At 37.0% G+C, this 19,427-nt stretch overlaps 1 long non-coding RNA gene across 3 annotated transcripts; it reads right to left on the bottom strand.

The window, feature by feature from the left end:
- Positions 1 to 491: 491 nt before the first annotated feature.
- Positions 492 to 9,729, bottom strand: LOC120072330 (uncharacterized). Of its 3 annotated transcripts, none has more exons than XR_005480417.2 (4): positions 9,273 to 9,729; positions 9,113 to 9,182; positions 8,913 to 9,030; positions 492 to 1,937 (listed from the first exon to the last, which is right to left on the bottom strand). It is a non-coding gene; the product is annotated as an uncharacterized LOC120072330 (long non-coding RNA). The 3 variants fall into 3 exon arrangements; XR_005480418.2 differs by having other exon boundaries at positions 8,913 to 9,044; positions 9,273 to 9,720; XR_016527663.1 differs by having other exon boundaries at positions 8,913 to 9,017; positions 9,273 to 9,720.
- Positions 9,730 to 19,427: the final 9,698 nt, after the last annotated feature.

Here is a 19,427-nt window from a genome sequence, read left to right as displayed (position 1 = left end):
ATATAACGAGACGTTAATAGTTCATGGTCAGGTCTTAACAAACTCTTTGTATAGGATGTCCCCGCTCGCATGTCCCCACATAAATGATCAGGATCAGACCATCTGTAGCAAGTCACATCTGTAGCATTACCAGGATAAGGTTTCCCTCCTTTATCCATATACCACTGACCATTTTGGTTATCACTTACGACATGATCCATTTGTATGTCACCACATACATGCTTAAGTTACAAAATAGCAACTATGGATTTTAGTTTATTGGTTTGTGGTAAAGCAAATAAAATATCCAATGTGCAAAGTCAAGAAGTGAAGAAAATATCATATACTATACATTAGAAGCGTTTGTACAAACTGTGTTTACAAACTACAGGACACGAGACTTTAGGTATAACGACCCAATCCCCTAGGACTTAAATTAGGCCGTTACTAAATACATGCATGCATGAAACTTAGAACGACACCTTTTTATGGTGAAATAAATGCTAAATAAATAAGGTAAGTTCAAAAGCCCTTCATTAAATTCAAATATTAAAAATAACAATAGGGTACCCATAAATCATAAATGATAATAAATAAGTCTGAAAACAATTCTTAATAGTAAGTTTCAAATATCAAAACTGAAAGTTAAGAAAAACATGAAAAAAAATCTAAATCTCCTGAGCGGAAGCATAAAACTGGTCCCAGTGACTCGATCACAAATTTCGCTTGTCAATTGCCGGTGAATCTCTATCTTTACCTGAAACAACAACATAAGATAGGATGAGTATAAAATACTCAGTAAGTAACCCCACTACTGGGGTCGGGCTAGACATCTATGTTCTCTAGATGCCTACCTCTGGTGCAACATAAAAACTGCTCTAGTTCTCATGGGACACATACATACATGAAAAACTGGTTTCTATCCTACTGTATGCTCACTATCTTTGGTGAATCCCGAAAGAAACACAACCCTTGGTGAATCCCGAAGGAAACATAACCCCTAGGGTGTCTCGAAGGAAACACGGTATCTGGTGAATCCTAAAGGAAACACAATATCTGGTGAATCCTGAATGAAACACAATCTGGTGAATCCTGAAGAAAATGCAATATTTGGTGAATCCCGAAAGAAACACAATATCTGGTGAATCCCGAAGGAAACACAATCTGGTGAATTTCGAAGGAAACACAATCTGGTGAATCTCGAAATAAACACAATCTGGTGAATCTCAAAGAGGACACAATATCTGGTGAATCTCAAAGGAAACACAATCTGGTGAATCCCGAAGGAAACACAATCTGGTGAATCCCGAGGGAAACACAATATCTAGTGGGTATCTAAATAATCAGTAAAGACCATCACAGTCTCAACATCACAATTATCACAATATGGTCTTATAACATGCATATACACCTCAACATCATGGTTATACAATATGCATATACGCCTCAATATCCTCATATCAAATACAACCTCAGTGAATCAAGTATCATCTCTTACTAGCATGCAAGTGTCTACGTGCACAAATAAATCTTTCAGATTCTCATACTAGAACATATATCGGTCATACTATACTATCCATTTATCATGCTATCGTTCTGTCCTGATATTTATCTAATATGCTAGCATATATCTAGTGTCTGGCCCGTGGGCAGTTCCAGTAGTAAGATTACTTACTCAAAATTATGTCTAAGCGACAAGCAAATTAATCTCCTTCCTAGCTTAGATAAATCTTGAATCAGGCCTAAACATAATCCAAATTTACAATTAATAAAAAGATCTTAGTTAAAATATCCAAATTAACCAAATAATTCATAATAATCTTACCCAAAGTGTGTTGGTCCGAACATCACCTCATGCTACGAAATCAATACATCCCAACAACTCTAGTCACAAATCCAACCTTTAATCTCGATGGATAGCTGCTTTGAACCTTCAATTCCAACCTTTTATATCACAACTGAATCAATAAACAAGCCATTACTTAGTGGGTATCCAAAAATGATCAACAAATACCCTAAAACTTACCCAAAATCTTGACGAAACCACTTCCAAATCCTCTTGACAGCACACTTTTAACTTCAAAGCTTCTCCAAAACTCGATTTTAAAGCCCAGACAAATGTGTATCAATAGATTGAAGCAAAACACCATTGGCCAAGAAATCCAATTAAAATAGCACAATCTTACCCAAATCGATAGATTCGGTGATGGAAAGAGTGAACGATGCTTAAGTAGTGGCTGGACAGAGGACGTAAAGAAGAAAGTGATGCAGCGGCTTCGAGCGGCATTGGGTGGGCTCACAAACGGTGGACGCGAATAGTCGGGTTTCAGATCTAAGAGGACGTACGACTGGAGGCTCGCGAACAACATGGGCGACAGACATTCACGGCTGGGGCCTTCAGATCTGATGCGTGGCTGGGCTGGAGCAGACGGTCGTGCCTGGCAGACGAGGGCTTGGCGGTGTCTGAGGCAAGCGACGCTGTGAACGGCTTCAGTTCTGGCAAACTCGACGGTGCCTCCGCTCGTCGGATTGTCGCAGCGATTGTGTGGGTGTTGGCGGCGTGAAGAGAAGCAAAAACGAGAGGTAGGGGGGTCGCGTGAGGGAAGAAGAAGAGAGGGGAAAGGGATAAGAAAATAAAAATAAATAAATAAATAAAATAAAATAATATATTTATTTTATTTTATTCAATTGTATTTTATTTTATGTTATTTTATTTCTTCCCTTCAACCTGTGTTCTTTTTCCCTTTTTTGTTTCTCCAACAACTTCCAATTCAAAACTTAGCCACTTTTCCCCAAAATGACTTCAATTTTTGACAATAACTCAAAAATTAAATTCAAATGACAAAAGTCCAAATTTCACAATTTTCTCTACTTAAACAATTAAATTGAAACATCCTTTTATTAGTAATTACAACTCAGTAATCCAATTAAAATTTTAAAATTCTAAAAATGCCCTTTAATACTAGAAATTACCGAAAGTATAATAGGAACACAAATTTGGGACGTTACATTCTACCCTCCTTAAAGAACTTTCGTCTTCGAAAGTTCATTCCTGAAAAAGCTCCGGGTATTGGGCTCTCATCTCATCCTCTCATTCCCAAGTGGCTTCCTCGAATTGGTGATTCTGCCACAGGACTTTCACAAATGCAATCTCCCTGCAGCGCAATGTCTTTACCTTTCTAGCGAGAATCTCTACAGGTTTCTCCTCGTAGCTCAAGTTGTCATTCAATCGTAATGGTTCATAGTCCACCACATGTGACGGATGTTGGATTTTATGTCCTAAAACTCGTAGTTTGTAAATTAATAAACATGTTCTGTTTTGTTTTTCGATAAATTTGTTATTGAAATTGTAATCTTGAATCCAATAAACTAAGGTCCTAAGGCTATTTAATGTAGTTTAAACTTTATGTAGTGACATAAAGATGGATCAAGTTCAAATATATAGCCAAAATGGTCTATAGTATATGAATAAGGTTAGGCGCCTTATTCTGGGGACACTATGGATGCGGCCCACTTTGCAGTTAGTACAAACGATGTGATCCTGAATCGTTCATATAGAGATATGTGAGTGGGGGCATCCTATGTAAAGAGTTTACATAAGACTGAACCATGAAATAGTCACTTTTTACGTTCTAAATGTCATTTTATGTATAAAACTGACTATTTCGTTAATTGATGACCTAGGTAGCTTAATCTTAATCCTGAGCTAACTATGAACTCATGTTCACTCGGAATTATCCTTAGATCTGCATAGGTGAGGGTAGCTCAATATCGCTGGCCCAATAAGCCTCCCATTTCAGGGGTAAGATCGGGTGGATAGTTGGGAACATAGGGTGCAAGAGAGAATTCACTCCTACCCATTATAGGGATAGTAGATAGGCTGTTCCCTTTAGTACTGAATCCAGGTCTTGAACAAGGGGCCTCATCCTCTCATTGGCTCGAGAGGGATTCAGTTTATAGGTTGGACCTTAAACCCATTGTTCATTAGAGGATCAGTGGAACTTAAGGAACAAGATGTAGTCTTGGGGGTAAAATGGTTTTTATGACCCAGCCGAGATTACGAACAACCTATGAAGGATTAACTTACTAATCATGGTTATATCAAATGGACACAAATATATCTATAGTGAGGGGAGTGCAACTACGGGACTTTAGTGGAATGACCCATTAGTTAACGAATATTGATTAGCTCCGTTTAAAGAGTTTAGCTAGCTAATCTCGGATCGTTGGAGCCGATGATCTATAGGTTCATTAGATTCTCCTACTAGCTCATATGGAATAAACTTAGAACAGTATGATAGAATAATTCGAATTGTTCGAATTATGTAGAGAGGGAGAAACCGACAAGTATATGTGATATAGTAGTCGGGTTTTTCAACTTAGAGATACAGCTTTAATATTTAAATATGATTTAAATATCAAGAATATAAAAATGTTCATTTTGGAAGCTCGGAAATGATGGAAATGGTCAAAGATGTAAAAAGTCAAAGAGTTGACTTTTGACTTTGAAAAATAAAACTTTGACCGACCTTATATTCAAATTTGATTTGAATTTCGAAAAAATGAATGCGGATTCATTCTCAGGAGGTCAAAATTAGTCAACACGGGAAAAATCATGAAAAGTCAAAATGTTGACTTTTGGTCAAAATTTGACTTTGACCAAATGACTATTTTGCCCTTTGACTACTTCTTCGGCATCGAAACATGGAAAACGTTATGAACTGAAGAGAGTGATGATGGCAACGCCAACCGATAAGGTATAAGACCAACTCACTCCAAGACCTCAAAAGGTCCAATAAATCGCAGACTTAGCTTCCTTTTCCTTCCAATCCTCAGAACACCTCTCATATGTGCCTCCTTCGAGAACACTTTACCACCAGTTTAAAATTCTAGGTCCTTACACCTAACATCAGCAATAACTTTTCTGCCTACTCTGAGCCGTTTGCATACGAGCTCTGATCTTCGGTATCGATTACCCAATGCTAACTGGAGACTCTTCCAAAAACTTGATGTAAAACGAGGGTCGTTGTTTGACATAGCTGAAATTAGTATAAAAAAAATATGACAACCCTTTCCATATATAACTATGAAACTTAAGATGCTAAAAACCAACAATATTTTAACATGTTCAAGCTGAGAACTATGAAAATTATTGTGAGCTTAAGAAATTCTTACCCACTAAAAACATATACCTGAGCTTACCATTCGGTCAAAGGGAAAACTTCATATGTGTAGTGGAGAAACTGGTCATGCTATATAATGCGTCATCTGAAGATACGTACCAGAAAAAATCTGGTCAACTGAAAACTGCTTCTACGCTAGAAGCGTTGACTGTGATGTCTTTCTTAGGGTCTATATATCTGAGAATAACTCTGTCTAATTAAGTCTCGCATTCATAAAAAATTCATCATGAGGCTCTATACTGTCATGGGCTATAAAACTTGCTTGAGCCAATCTTCATATTATTCTTTAAGCTTAAAACAATCACATATCATTGCTTAGACTTTGTAGCGGATGAGTCTAAAATTCCCTCCGAAAATGAGGTTTTGAAGTCATTGGATGCTAAAGCATCATTCAATTGATAACAAATTTTCATAACCTCATAATAACCGTAATTGATCCCTAGAGTTAGTTTTTACGATAAAACCTTCTTGATTCATAAGTCATAGCTTGAATCACGTACTCCCTAGAGATAGTTAACTCATTGCCCATGCAAGAGAAAACATACTATCCTGTACTGCCCAAGACCCACCTATAGCAACTTCTTGTTATCAACTCAACCTTATTACCAAGTCCATCCCTTATGCTAATGGTGATATTGAGAGATCCAATTTACTTACTTTTGTGCATATACTACTTTTGCCTACCTCGAGCTGGATTAATTTCCTTTTTCAATCAAATTAATGGTCTCACTAGTTCATGTTTCCAACTAGCACACAAAGTCAAAATCCCTTAAATCATACTAATGCCCTCAATGGTTTACCTCTTAACTAATAAAGCCTCAACATACCATGTCAATAGTTCTTCAATATCTACTGTTACTAGTAACTCCTTTTTAGCTTATCTCTTCTCAACCTTTTATTTTCGTATCAGATTCTTGTGTTAAAACAAAGTTCCATACTCAATCATCTATGTAAGCTATCTTTCCATCTAACACATATTGTCCCAAAGTCCCACATGATAATTAGATATTCTTCTTTTACACCAAAACAAATATCTTGTAACCCCTATATCCTGCCTCCAAAGCATACTTAACTAGGAGTTTTGAACACATTAAATTCCTTTCTCTTTCCAAAAGAGTAAACTTCCTTGGATACTTTTCTCTCCTTTATACTTATCTTTGATAAAACCACTAAATTCAAGACACCTCCCTCCTTTTTTTTTTCACTGTCCAAGTGAAACATAATCTCTTTACTAAGTTATATTTTACTTAACTCCTCTATAAGTCTTATCTCTCTCACTAAGAATTTCCATCTTGTAGAATTCTCCTTTGCCAATTTTCATGCTTTTAAACTTCGAAAAACTTTTGTTTTTTCAAATTTGCCCAACTTGGATCTCTTCATCACAACTACGCTATGGATTTAATCTAGGTACTCTAAAATAATCCTTCAACCTAAACAAATAACACCTTGCCTTTATCCCCTTTAAGTCCAAACTCATGCCTAACTATTTTGGCTTCCTTTAATGACATCAACTTAGCAGGATATTCCAAAAGAATTCTTCATATCACTACACATACTTTACCTAGTTCATCAAGTCGTAGTATTACCCAAGTGATTATGACTTATGAATCCTTTCTAAAATTCTTCTCAAAATGTTGGGTTTTTTAATATCTCAAAACCTTTAATAAATCCATCGTCTCTTCTTCTTGTCCTTCATATCCATAAAACAATTTTTAATCTTATTTTCGAGAATGTTCCATGTGAAGGAATTTATTTATACTACCTCCAATTGCACCACAAAACATAACACTAGTCCTTAATGAATTCTTGTCAAGACAATTTCATTCCTCGGCTTAAACATATACATACCTATATTTCTAAACTGTCATAAACCTACGTAGTTTCATCAATCTTTGAGATCTCTAAACTGAGATATATGTATTTATTCGTTCATAACATAATTTCCATGAGATAAACTAGTGCCAAGTGACCTCATAATTTATTTTATTTTATTTTCCTCCTTTTATAGTGTCGTACATGATAATTCTCTTATAATAACTTTTAACAAGTCACTGACCTAGCATTAGAACATAATTGGTGCATTTAAGCTAAACAAATATTTTAATGCACAACTATCATAAAACTTGTAATTGATAGGACATACCTGGCGATGACGAGGAATCCGTTCATGGGTCACAGGGACAATCTGGACTTACATAGTAAGTCAGTCTACATAACACAAAATATGGACTTTGATACCAACTGTAATGACCCGACTCCCTAGGACTTAAGTTAGGCCGTTACTAAATACATGCATGCATGGAACTTAGAACGACACCTTTTTATGGTAAAATAAATGTTAAATTGACAAGGTAAGTTCAAAAGCCTTTTATTAAATTCAAATATTAAAAACAACAATAGGGTACCCATAAATCATAAATGATAATAAATAAGTCTGAAAACAATTTTTAATAGTAAGTTTCAAAAATCCAAACTGAAAGTTAAGAAAAACATGAAAAGAAATCTAAATCTCATGAGCGGAAGCATAAAACTAGTTCCAGTGGCTTGATCATGAATTCCACTTGTTAATCGTTAGTGCATCTCTACCTTTACCTGAAACAATAACATGAGACGGGATGAGTATAAAATACTCAGTAAGTAATCCCACTACTGGGGTCGGACTAGGCATTTATGTCCTTTAGATGCCTACCTCTGGTGGAACATAAAAACTGCTCTAGTCCTCATGGGACACATACATACATGAACACTGGTTTCGATCCTATTTAGTTAAGTATGCCCACAACCTCTGGTGAATCCCGAAGGAAAGAAAACCCTTGTTGAATCCTGAAGGAAACACAACCCCTGGTGAATCCCAAAGGACACAAAACCTCTGGTGAGTTCTGAAGGAAACACAACCTCTGGTGAGTCCCGAAGGGAACACAACCCCTGGTGAATCTTGAAGGAAACACAATATCTGGTGAATCCCGAAGGAAACACAATCTGGTTAATCCAAAAGGAAACACAATCCAGTGAATCCCGAAGGAAACAAAATATCTGGTTAATCCCGAAGGAAACACAATCTGGTGAATCCCGAAGGAAACACAATCTGGTGAATCCTGAAAGAAACACAATCTGTTGAATCCCAAAGGAAACACAATATCTGGTGAATCTCGAAGGAAACAAAATATCTGGTGAATCCCGAAGGAAACAAAATCTGGTGAATCCCGAAGGAAACACAATTTGGTGAATCTCGAAGGAAACACAATACCTAGTGGACATCTAACTAATCAGTAAAGATACTATCACAGTCTTAACATAACAATTATCACAATATGGTTTTTCAACATCCATATACACCTCAACATCATGGCTATATAACATGCATATACGCCTCAATATCCTCATATCAAATACAACCTCAGTGAATCAAGTATCATCTCTTACTAGCATGCAAGTGTCTACATGCACAAATAAATCTTTCAGATTCTCATACTAGAACATATATCGGTCATACTATACTATCCGTTTATCATGCTATCGTTCTGTTCTGATATTAATTTAATATGCTAGCATATATCTAGTGTCTGGCCCGTGGGCAATTCCAGTAGTAAGATTACTTACTTAAAATTATGTCTAAGTGACAAGCAAATTAATCTTCCTCCTAGCTTAGATAAATCTTGAATCAGACCTAAACATAATCCAAATTTACAATTAATAATAAGAGCTTAGTTCCAATAATCAAATTAACCAAATAATTCCTAATAATCTTACCCAAGTGTGTTGATCCGAACATCACCTCATGCTATAAAATCAATACATCCCAACAACTCTAGTCACAAATCCAACCTTTAATCTCGATGGACAGCTGCTTTGAACCTTCAATTCCAACCTTTTATATCACAACTAAATCAACAAATAAGCCATTACTTAGTGGGTATCCAAAAATGATCAACAAAGACCCTAAAACTTACCCAAAAGCATGTTGAAACCACTTCCAAATCTTCTTGACAGCACACTTTTAACTTCAAAGCTTCTCCAAAACTCGATTTTAAAACCCAAATAAATGTGTATCAATAGATTGAAGTAAAATACCATTGGCCAAGAAATCCAATTAAAATAGCATAATCTTACCCAAATCAATAGATTCGGTGATGGCAAGAGTGAACGATGCTTAAGTAGTGGCTGGACGGAGGACGTAAAGAAGAAAGTGATGCAGTGGCTTCGGGCGGCATTTGGCAGGCTCGCGAATGGCGGACGCGAACAACCATGCTTCAGATCTAAGCGGACGTACGACTAGAGGCTGCGGATGGCGTGGGCGAGGGACGCTCGCGATTGGGGCCTTTAGATTTGACGTGCGGCTGGGCTGGAGCAGATGGTCGCGACTGGCGGATGAGGGCTGGGCGACGTCTGAGGGAAGCGACGCGGTGAACGATTTCAGATCTGGCAAACTCGACGGTGCCTCCGCTCGTCGGATGGTGGCAGCGGCTGTGTGGGTGTTGGCGGCGTGAAGAGAAGCAGAAACGAGAGGTTGGGGGGTCGCGTGATGGAAAAAGAAGAAAGGGGAAAGGGATAAGAAAATAAATTAAAATAAATAAATAAATAAAATAATATATTTATTTTATTCTATTCTATTGTATTCTATTTTATGTTATTTTATTTATTCCCTTCAAACTTGTTCTTTTTCCATTTTTTTTCTCCAACAACTTCCAATTAAAAACTCAACCACTTTTCCCAAAAATGACTTCAATTTTCGACAATAACTCCAAAATTAAATTTAGATGACAAAAGTCCAAATTTCACAATTTTCTTTGATTAAACAATTAAATTGAAACTTCCTGTATTGGTAATTCCAACTCAGTAATCCAATTAAATTTCCAAAATTTCAAAAATTTTGTTTATACTCGAAATTACCGAAAGTATAATAGGAACAAAAATTTGGGACGTTTCATTAAGGCATCATCCCTAATAGAGATCATCATGAATCATTCAAAAACAAGCTCGAATAGAGAGAAATTTGGGAGTTTTGTCCAGTTTTTTAGTGTTTTGAGTCAAATTACTGAGCAATTATTTGTATAATCAGCCTCGATTCCCTTTTTGATCATTGTATCTAAATATGCCTTTTAGAGGCTAAATTATTTTCTTGAGATAGTTTGTATGTCTTAATTCTTGAAGGCCAACTGACAAATTGATTTGTTGAATTTCATGTTTGCAAAATCTTTCTAGCCTATGCATCATTGATCGATTAAGTTGCAAATATTAGGATCGCATGGTTTAGGTCTAGACTTTTTTTGGCCGAGTTCATGTGGATCCTAATATAATCTTTCCCAAATAAATCATGCAACAAGATATGGCTTTCCGGCTTGCTATATGTCTCAACTATTGAACTTTTTCTTAATTCTTTTTAGTTTTAACTTGGGTGTCGCTAAGAAGGAAAAGTTTTTAAATTGAATTAAGGCCGATTTAGGCTTTTATCAAAAATTGGCTAATTGAGCTATTAGAATTTTTAATAGGTTGAGGGGTTTACATAATTGGAAAAAATTAACTAGTGCCTAAGGATAGAAAATAAAAAGCATACAAACTAATCCCAAGATTTTCCCTCAATTTGATTCAACCCCCTTTTTCTGCACTTGCTCCTGTTTCTTCTCTCTATTTGTTTAATTTTCCTCATCAAAACCTCTTTTATTTAGAAATTGACCTAGATTGGTTCAACAGTTTCTCTGTGGATTCGACCCCGATCTTACCGTTTTACTATGTTTGTGGTATAAGTTTTAGATTAGTGAAAAAAAATTATTTTTGTTCGATTTTAGGGTTGAGTAATGACATCGATCCCAAATTCCGAACACTTGGCATATTGTGCGATTTGCTTAACGACATCGAGGAGAGGAATATTGATATTTATATCACGGATCGCATGGTAGGTCATAAATTGGGAGAATTTGCACCCACTTGAAACCACCCTTCTAAACATCTCCAAAAGCTCTTTATCATTGTCTACCATAGGTTCTTTTGGCCTTGCAAACCTAGAAGGAAAAGATGCTTTAGGAACATAAGCATGTAAAGGAGGAAAAGGGTGAGAGGATACTTCTTTTTGGTTTTCTGTTGGTGTGACTGTAGAATTTGAAGAAGTGGTTCTTGGTTCTTCCAACTTTGGCTCTTTTATTGGCTCAGCAGGTGACTCCAACTCCTCGCCACTCCTCAACGTTATTGCACTTACATTTTCCCTGCGATTCGATTCTTGCTGAGATGGGAGTTTTCCAGTTGTCTCTCCAATTTACTCATCGAAGTGGCTAGCTAAGAGACTTGGGTCCCTAAAGCATCAATGACATTGTATCCTGCTGAAATTTAAAATAGTGGTTAGCAAGACTTTTGACAATATCTTCCAAGGATATACCTGAGCTAGACGGAGCTCTACGATTAGGTTGAGCTTGCTCATTCTGTCCACCCCATTTGAAGTTTGGGTATTCCCTCCACCCAGGATTGTATGTTTAACTGAATGCGTCTCGCTGTCTTTTTCGCCCATTGAAATTATAGCCTCCAACAACATTTACCTCAGGTATTGCACATTGTAGAGCATTAGAGCAAATGTCAATTGTATTTCCAGCTCCATGACACATTTGGAAAACAATAGCTAGCTGTCCATTCTCTGTCTTCGCCATCTGTTTAAAACAGAAACCAGGTCAGATATTTATTTTCTAAATTCAATTACCTCATTGGCCAACTTTACACCAACTGCAGCTCTAGTGCCAAACTGTTGAGAACTTTCTGCCATGGCAGCTATCAGTTTCATTGCCTCAGTTGAGGTTTTATTGACTAAGGATCCTCCTGCAGCTGCATCTTTGCTACTTTTGTTAGTCTACATCAGCCCCTCATAAAAATATTGGATCAACAAATGGTCTGAGATCTGATGGTGGGGAAATTTCACACAGGTCTTTTTTAATCGTTCACAATACTCGTGAAGGGTCTCCCCATCGAACTGCATAATACTGTAGATCTTCTTTCTGATACCGACAGCTCGAGATGCTGGGAAGAACTTTTCCAATAACTACCTCTATAACTCTTCCCAAGATGTGATGCTCCCAGGCGGAAGAATGTAGAGCCACTCCTTGGCATCTTCCTTCAATGAAAAAAGGAATGCCCTCATATTGATTTGCTCTTGAGTCACCCCATTCGCTCTCAGCCCATCTGTGACCACATAGAATTCCTTCAAGTGCCTGTGCAAGTCTTCACGCTGTAGACCAAAAAATGCAAGAAGTAAGTGAATTAACCAAGATTTAAACTCGAAGTTACTTGTTGTTTCAGGATAGGCAATGCATAGGGGCTGCTAAGTGAAGTCTTGTGTTGTGAGCTCCCTAAGAGTCTTTTCACATTCAGGCATTACTGGTAAATTTTCAGGAACGCTTTCTTCTTTGGATATGTCTTGAACACGAATATCTCTATCAAGCATAGCTTTCTGTCTCCTCTCTCTCTTGATTCTCTGCTCCTCCCTGGAAATTTATGCAAAATACAATTGTCTAGAACCTTTGGGAGTGTGGGTCATGCACCAAAAGAGAAAATTGATTAGCATGGAAAGCACTACAAGACTAAAAAAGCAAGAAATCCATTGGCTCCTCGAAAACGGTGCCAATTTGGTAGGTCGCCAGATAAACCGTCGCTTGTTAACCCGTGCTACACAAATGATGTTTATATGCACTGAACAAACTACTTATACTAACTAGTAGTACAAGCGGCAAGTCCCGGGTCGAACCACGAAGAGTCGAATTGGATTCCTAAAAAATTGAAACAGGTAAGAAGTAACCAGGGAGTGATGACATGCAGAAATGCACGTCATCTTAGGCCTTTTATTTAGACTTATGAGGGCTGTTAAGTAGAATATGCGGAAATTATGTTAGAAATTTATGAGAAAATGAGTTTGCGGCATTCAACATTAAAAATCTCGGCTAACCCACTATTATGCGTTATTATGCATTCAATTGTCTATCTTTGTAGCTAACGCAAGAATTGGATATAGATGCGGAAGCTGGGCTATCGCATAAACGACCGCATGCAGAGAAATTCTCCATCGAAAACGTGAACACATACGATCAACGCATGGGTGTTGTGGTAATCAACCGCATGCGTCCATCGCATAGGAGTTGCGATCATCAAGCGATTGCGGTCATCGTGTAGAAGTTGCGGTAATCAAGCGAATGCGGTCATTTCAAGATTGCGGCTACACGATAAACCATAATAGTCGGATGACCGCAAGGTTGGTGGAATGGACACATCAACGCATATCTTGGGAAAATCAAAAGATGATGTTGACATTTCACCTACCACGCCGTTAGCAGCAGAGATTCAGAAAATGACTAACGCGCCGTGAATATCAGAATCAGAGCAGGTCTATTAATGTTGTCGACGATGAAGCTCTATAAATAGAAGTCGATGAGCAGAATTTCATTTCATCTAGGGTTTTCATTCAAGGTCTCCTACCTTCGGGTGGATCCTTGTGATCCAGACTAATACGTGAGAAGAAAGCTTGAGAGTTCTTCATCTTCTTCATCCATTCCGAGTGACCAACGGAGCCTTCGCCGGAGCTAGATCTCGAGAGAGTCAGCTCTACCACCCTTCCATGGCACCACCGGCAGCCTTGACACACATCTGCTGGAAGCAAGACATTGCTTCTAGCTGGTCCTTTCATTTTTTTCTTCTTTTCTTATATTGTATTGTACTACATTTTGGATTAAGAAATTAATACATTGTGTGTTCAATGAATTTCTATGTTTCCTTCGATTCCATCTCCATCTTTCTTTGCTTAGCATCCTTAACTTTCATTGCATCACTTAGTGAGATTGCTAGAGTATCGCATACTTAATCATGTGGCATAAGAATATGAAGCATGTAGCAAACCACCGAGAGGTGTGCGTTGCGTGAGTGTACGAGAAAACCTTATTTGTTTAGTGTGAAGCTTTAACAATGCTTGTTTATAAGCGGACGTAGTGCTTGTCTATGTGTAAAATCAGCAACAACTAACTATCTGGGAGGGTAAGTGGTTGGTCGTATTAAGCATTGTAAGCAAGTGTTCACTAGAGATAGGAATAATCTTACGTCAACCAGGCTTTTGCGGTTACCTTGTCTTATGTATGCGCCCATCACACCTTCAGAGTTAGTCGAGAAAGAGTCTAAAGAAAGAACCTAAAACTTGAGAGAGCTAGGTTAGAATCGATGCTCAGAAGAGCTAGATTAAGATTGCATAAGTAAGAATGGAGACTTAGGAATAAGTTCCGTTTGCTAATACAAATTACGTGCATTTGCGGCGGGCGTGTATGGCATGAACGCAATAGCTTGCATTGGCTGAGGTTGCCCTTGTGGTCACTCTTAAGGGTTGCGGTGAATACATCCTCACATTTTATCTATTTTTCATCCATTTACTTCACGTCAACAGACATGCACGTCATCTTAGGCTTTTTATTTAGAATTATGAGGGTTGTTAAGTAGAATATGCGGCAATTATGTTAGGAATTCATGAGAAAATGAGTTTGTGGCGTTCAACATTAAGAATCTCGGCTAATCCACTATTATGTGTTATTATGCATTCAATTGTCTATCTTTGTAGCTAACGTAGGAATCGGATACAGACGCAGAAGCCATGCTATCGCATAGACGACCGCATGCGGAGAAATTCTCCATTGCAAACGCGAATTCATATGATCAACGCATGGGTGTAGCTAACATAGGAATCGGATACAGATGCGATAATCAACTGCATGCATCCATCGTATAGGAGTTGTGATCGTTAAGCGATTGCAGTCATCGTGTAAAAGTTGCGGTAATCAAGCAAATGCGGTCATTTCAAGATTGCGGCTACACGATAAACCATAATAGTGGGATGACGGCAGGGTATGTGGAATGGACGCATCAATGCATATCTCGAGAAAATCAAAAGATGATGTTGACATTTCACCTACTACGCCGTTAGCAACAGAGATTCAGAAAAGAACTAACACGCTGCGAATGTCAGAATCAGAGTAGGTCTATTAATGCTGTCAGCGATCAAACTCTATAAATAGAAGCCGATGAGTAGAATTTCATTTCATCCAGGGTTTTCATCCAAGGTCTCCTACCTTCGGGTGGATCCTTGTGATCCAGACTAACAAGTGAGAAGAAAGCTTGAAAGTTCTTCATCTCCTTCATCCATTTCGAGTGACGACCGGAGCCTTCGCTAGAGTTAGATCTCGAGAGAGTCAGCTCCATCGCCCTTCTATGGCACCACCGGCAGCCTTGACACACATCCGCTGGAAGGGTTTCTTGAAAATTGCGAATTAAAATTGCACGAAAAATCAAATTGCACAATGTGAAAGAATGTGTAAAAATAGCAATTGAACAAAATACTTAGCTTGGGTAGTTTTAGTTTATTTCATTCCTTTTCAATTCTATCATAGACTATTCAAAAGATATGTGAGAAATTCAAATTACAACTTAGCGTACTCGTTTAGAATCCTAGCCAGTAGTCCATAAAATCAACTTAATTAAAGGAAAAGCGAGAATCCTCAACTAATCAATCAATCAACAGGCATTAAGATCTAAGCCAAACGATTGATTTCCATCATCTAACCAATTACTTGAGTGAGAATTATCTATGTTAGAAATGCTTATTAAATGGAATCCCAATTTAACTTCACAAACTTACTTAACTCTTGTTTCTAAGTGACGAGTACCTAACGATTATAAATTAGGGCCAATCAAAGCAATCAATTATACATGCATAGCTAATTTGTCAGATTATCCCATGCAAGATAATTGAACAGTAAACATAAGATAAATTCTCATAAAATTTAGAACAGTCTCACAGAATTACATAACATAGTCTCAAGAACGAATTGGAATGAAAGTAAACTACGAAGCCCAAGCTAAGTTCTTACCCTTTAGCGAAATACAATATTCAAAGGGAAAGAAGATGCAGAACTCTGGCCAAAGAAGAGGCAGAAATCGAGTAGAAACAGAGTGATGGTCGTGTATTGGAGTGTGTTTAACCTAGGCTCGGACTGATGGGTTATTTATAGAATCTTTCGCAGCGTAGCAACGCAAGGGACAGCATTGCGACGCTGCCCTACTTCCGCGCGCTGCTCCAAGACGTAGCGTTGCAACGCTACCCTGTTCTTTGATCATTTGCTTCAAGTCGTACTGTCACAATGCTGCCCTGTCATTTCACAAAATGGGTAGCTACTGCCTGATAGCATTTCGCAACAATGCTCCGACTGGGCAGAAAACTTCAGTTTCTTGGCCTTCTTTCTTCATTTGTTCAATTTGGCTTCTATCTTGGCCATCTTAATGCCTTTTTCTTCCGAACGCTTCATTCGACTATTTGTACACTCAAGTCCTATAAAATAATCAATTTAAACATATTAAGTAGCTTAACAGTCTCGAATTAAGTAGAGAAAGATAATACATTTTCGGTGCTATCAACTATCAGTTTATCACAAACTTTTAAGAACAAAATCTTTTTTTTTTTCCATTGGGTTAGGAAGAACAAAATCTTTTAAAGTAAAAGAAGAAAAGAAAATGGTGTTCTCATGCAATGTCATATGTGCCCTCATTCTTAAGAAGTTAGAGATTTGATTTTCTCTACATCAGACTTATTAAAAAGTAAGTGACATTTATCAATATTTTAGACTCTATTTAGTAACCATTTTTTTTAATTTTTTTACATTAAGCTTATTTCTTTCCGCTTTTTACAACGATTTGCATCTTTCTTAAGTACAATGTTTGAATTTTTAGCCAAATTTTAATTTTTTTTTAAAAGCTACTTTTTTTAGTTTTTAAATTTTGACTTGTTTTTTAAACCATTGCTAAAAAGTAGATAACAAAAGAAGAAATTTGGAGGTGGAAGTAGTGTCTATAGACTTTGTTGAAGAAGAAATTTTGGATCAATCACAAATTGTCACGTCATTTACTAAATTACAAATAATTGAGTTTGGGACAAATTAAAAGTTGACATGTGTCTCAAATTGAAATTGAAGACATAAATTGATAAAGTCTGATGAAGTTGTGTGTTCTCATCATGACCATTAGATTGTATAAAATTAATTTGATCCAATTTCATACTACTATTTAGGTTAAAAGTCAAATTGGGCCCAAAAAATGCTTAATTCGACTCAAATGTCAAATAAGACCCAAGTCCAATTAGTTGAGCCTAGGGCCAGGCCCATGGACCACCCAAACCTAAGCCCAAACTCGACTGAGGACTCTATAATAGAAGAATTTTTTATTTGTGGGGCACAAAAAATTCTGCATTCCACAGAGCTCAAAGAGAATTCTCCCAAAAATCAGAAGACTTGTAGATTCTTGAATTTGCACATTCCTTGAAGACATGGAAATAGTATAAAACGGAAAGGAATTAAATGTAATTACATTTATTTCCTTTTTTGTTTATTATTATTATTGTTGTTTTTTTTTTTTTTTTTTTTTTATAAAAAGTCAAACCCCACCCCCCTTTTCTTCCTCACATTCGTGAGCCCGTCCGACGCCACCCAAAGTCGCTACGTCAATTTCTTCTTCATGACCTCCGTCCATCACTGCTCAAGTGTCGTTCGCTTTTGCCGTCACTGGATCTATCGATTTGGGTAAGATTTCTGCCATTTGGGTTTGTTTTCGGTTGATTCTTGAATACTCATTTACTTTTGGCATCAATTAGTTAATACCCATTGTGTTTCAACTTTGGATTCAAGTTTGTGAAGGTATTGAGGTGTTGTTCAGTGAAGTTGGAGTTTGTTTTAGCGAGTTTTGGTAAGTTCTATGCTTTGATTACCCTCTTACGGATTAATTTTGGTTGTTGAGAAATTTTGGTAAAGTCATTTGGAAGTGATTTTTTTTTTACGAAGCTACATATGGATAATTTATTTGAGACATTGGTAGTGAAGTATGTATTTGATTCAAGCTTTAATCATGTAAGCCTAATTTCAAATTATGATTAGGGGGTTGATTCAAGAATTTCATTCAAGATGAAGAAGAGTTTGGTTTTCTAATTATTTGGGCTTAAAATTGGAGGTTTGAAAGGTGAATTCAAATTGGACCACACCTTAGGTAAGGTTATCTCGAAATATTTTCTAATCTTTGGGTGTTTGGAATTTGGCCTTAACTATTAATTTTAAAGCTTGGTTTATGTTTAGGCTTGATTAAGGATTCAAGAATTTCACAAAGATTCAATTGCTTTTTGGTTCGACCTAATATCAAGGTAAATAATCTTACTACTGGAACTACCCACGGGCCAGGCATTGGATGCATGCTAGCATGATAAATGAATGTTATGGCAGAATGACAGCATGATAGATTGATAGTATAACCTAATCAAAGTATGTTCTCATGTTGTTGTTTCAGGTAAGGGTAGAGATGCACCGGCGATGGACAAGCAGAATTCGTGATCAAGCCACTAGGACTAGTTTTTACGCTTCCGCTCATGAAATTTAGACTCCTTTTCATGTTTCTCTTAACTTTTAGTTTTGATGTTTAAAACTTACTTTTAAGAATCGTTTTTCAGACTTATTTACTATCCTTTATGATTTTTGGGTACCCTACTATTGTTTTAATATTTGAATTTAATGAAAGTCTTTTGAACTTATTTTATTTAATTAGCATTTATTTCGCCATAACAGAGTGTCATTTTGAGTTCCATGCATGCATGTATTTAGTAACGGCCTAACTTAAGAGGGGGTCGGGTCGTTACAATGTGTCATCATTGAAATCATAATTGGCAAAGAGAAAATCATGCGGAGAATTACTAAATTTATCAATATGGAATGATTGCGGTAATCAAAGAAGATGCGGTGATAAAATTTCGAAATTAAAATGCGATGCGATAATGCAAAATTTGGAATAAAGTCAAGGAAGAATACAATCCCCAAATTTACGTTGTCGCCCACATTGTTTGTTGACGCATCCTGCTTTGTGGCTATCTATCTTCTTTGGATTGTGGTGACGAAATAAGATAAGTTGCTTCTTCATGCAGCGCCTCCACAATCTTTCGCCTCGATCGTTGCAAAAAAAATAGTGAGAGGGTCAAATAATATTAAACAAAACAAACTCTTTTACCATAATCGTTCAGCACGATCGCGTTTTTTTTTATAGAGAAGTAAAGTGCAGATAACAACAAAGTAATTGCGATAAAAGATAATAACGAGTATGGTGAAAGTTCATGACGTATTGATGCAGGAAAAAGGATATTCAAAATAGTTGCGTCCTTGATGAGGTTGAGTTATATAGTAACTCAGGGTCTGCTTATTCCAAGCTGGTCTTTTCACGTCCACGGTGGCT

The sequence above is a fragment of the Benincasa hispida genome, chromosome 2 (genome assembly GCF_027475165.1).
Source record: "Benincasa hispida cultivar pf3 chromosome 2, pf3_genome.v1.1, whole genome shotgun sequence".
Taxonomy (NCBI): Eukaryota; Viridiplantae; Streptophyta; class Magnoliopsida; order Cucurbitales; family Cucurbitaceae; genus Benincasa; species Benincasa hispida.
Note: the sequence above shows the minus strand (reverse complement) of the source record. Positions and strands in the feature narration are given on the sequence as shown.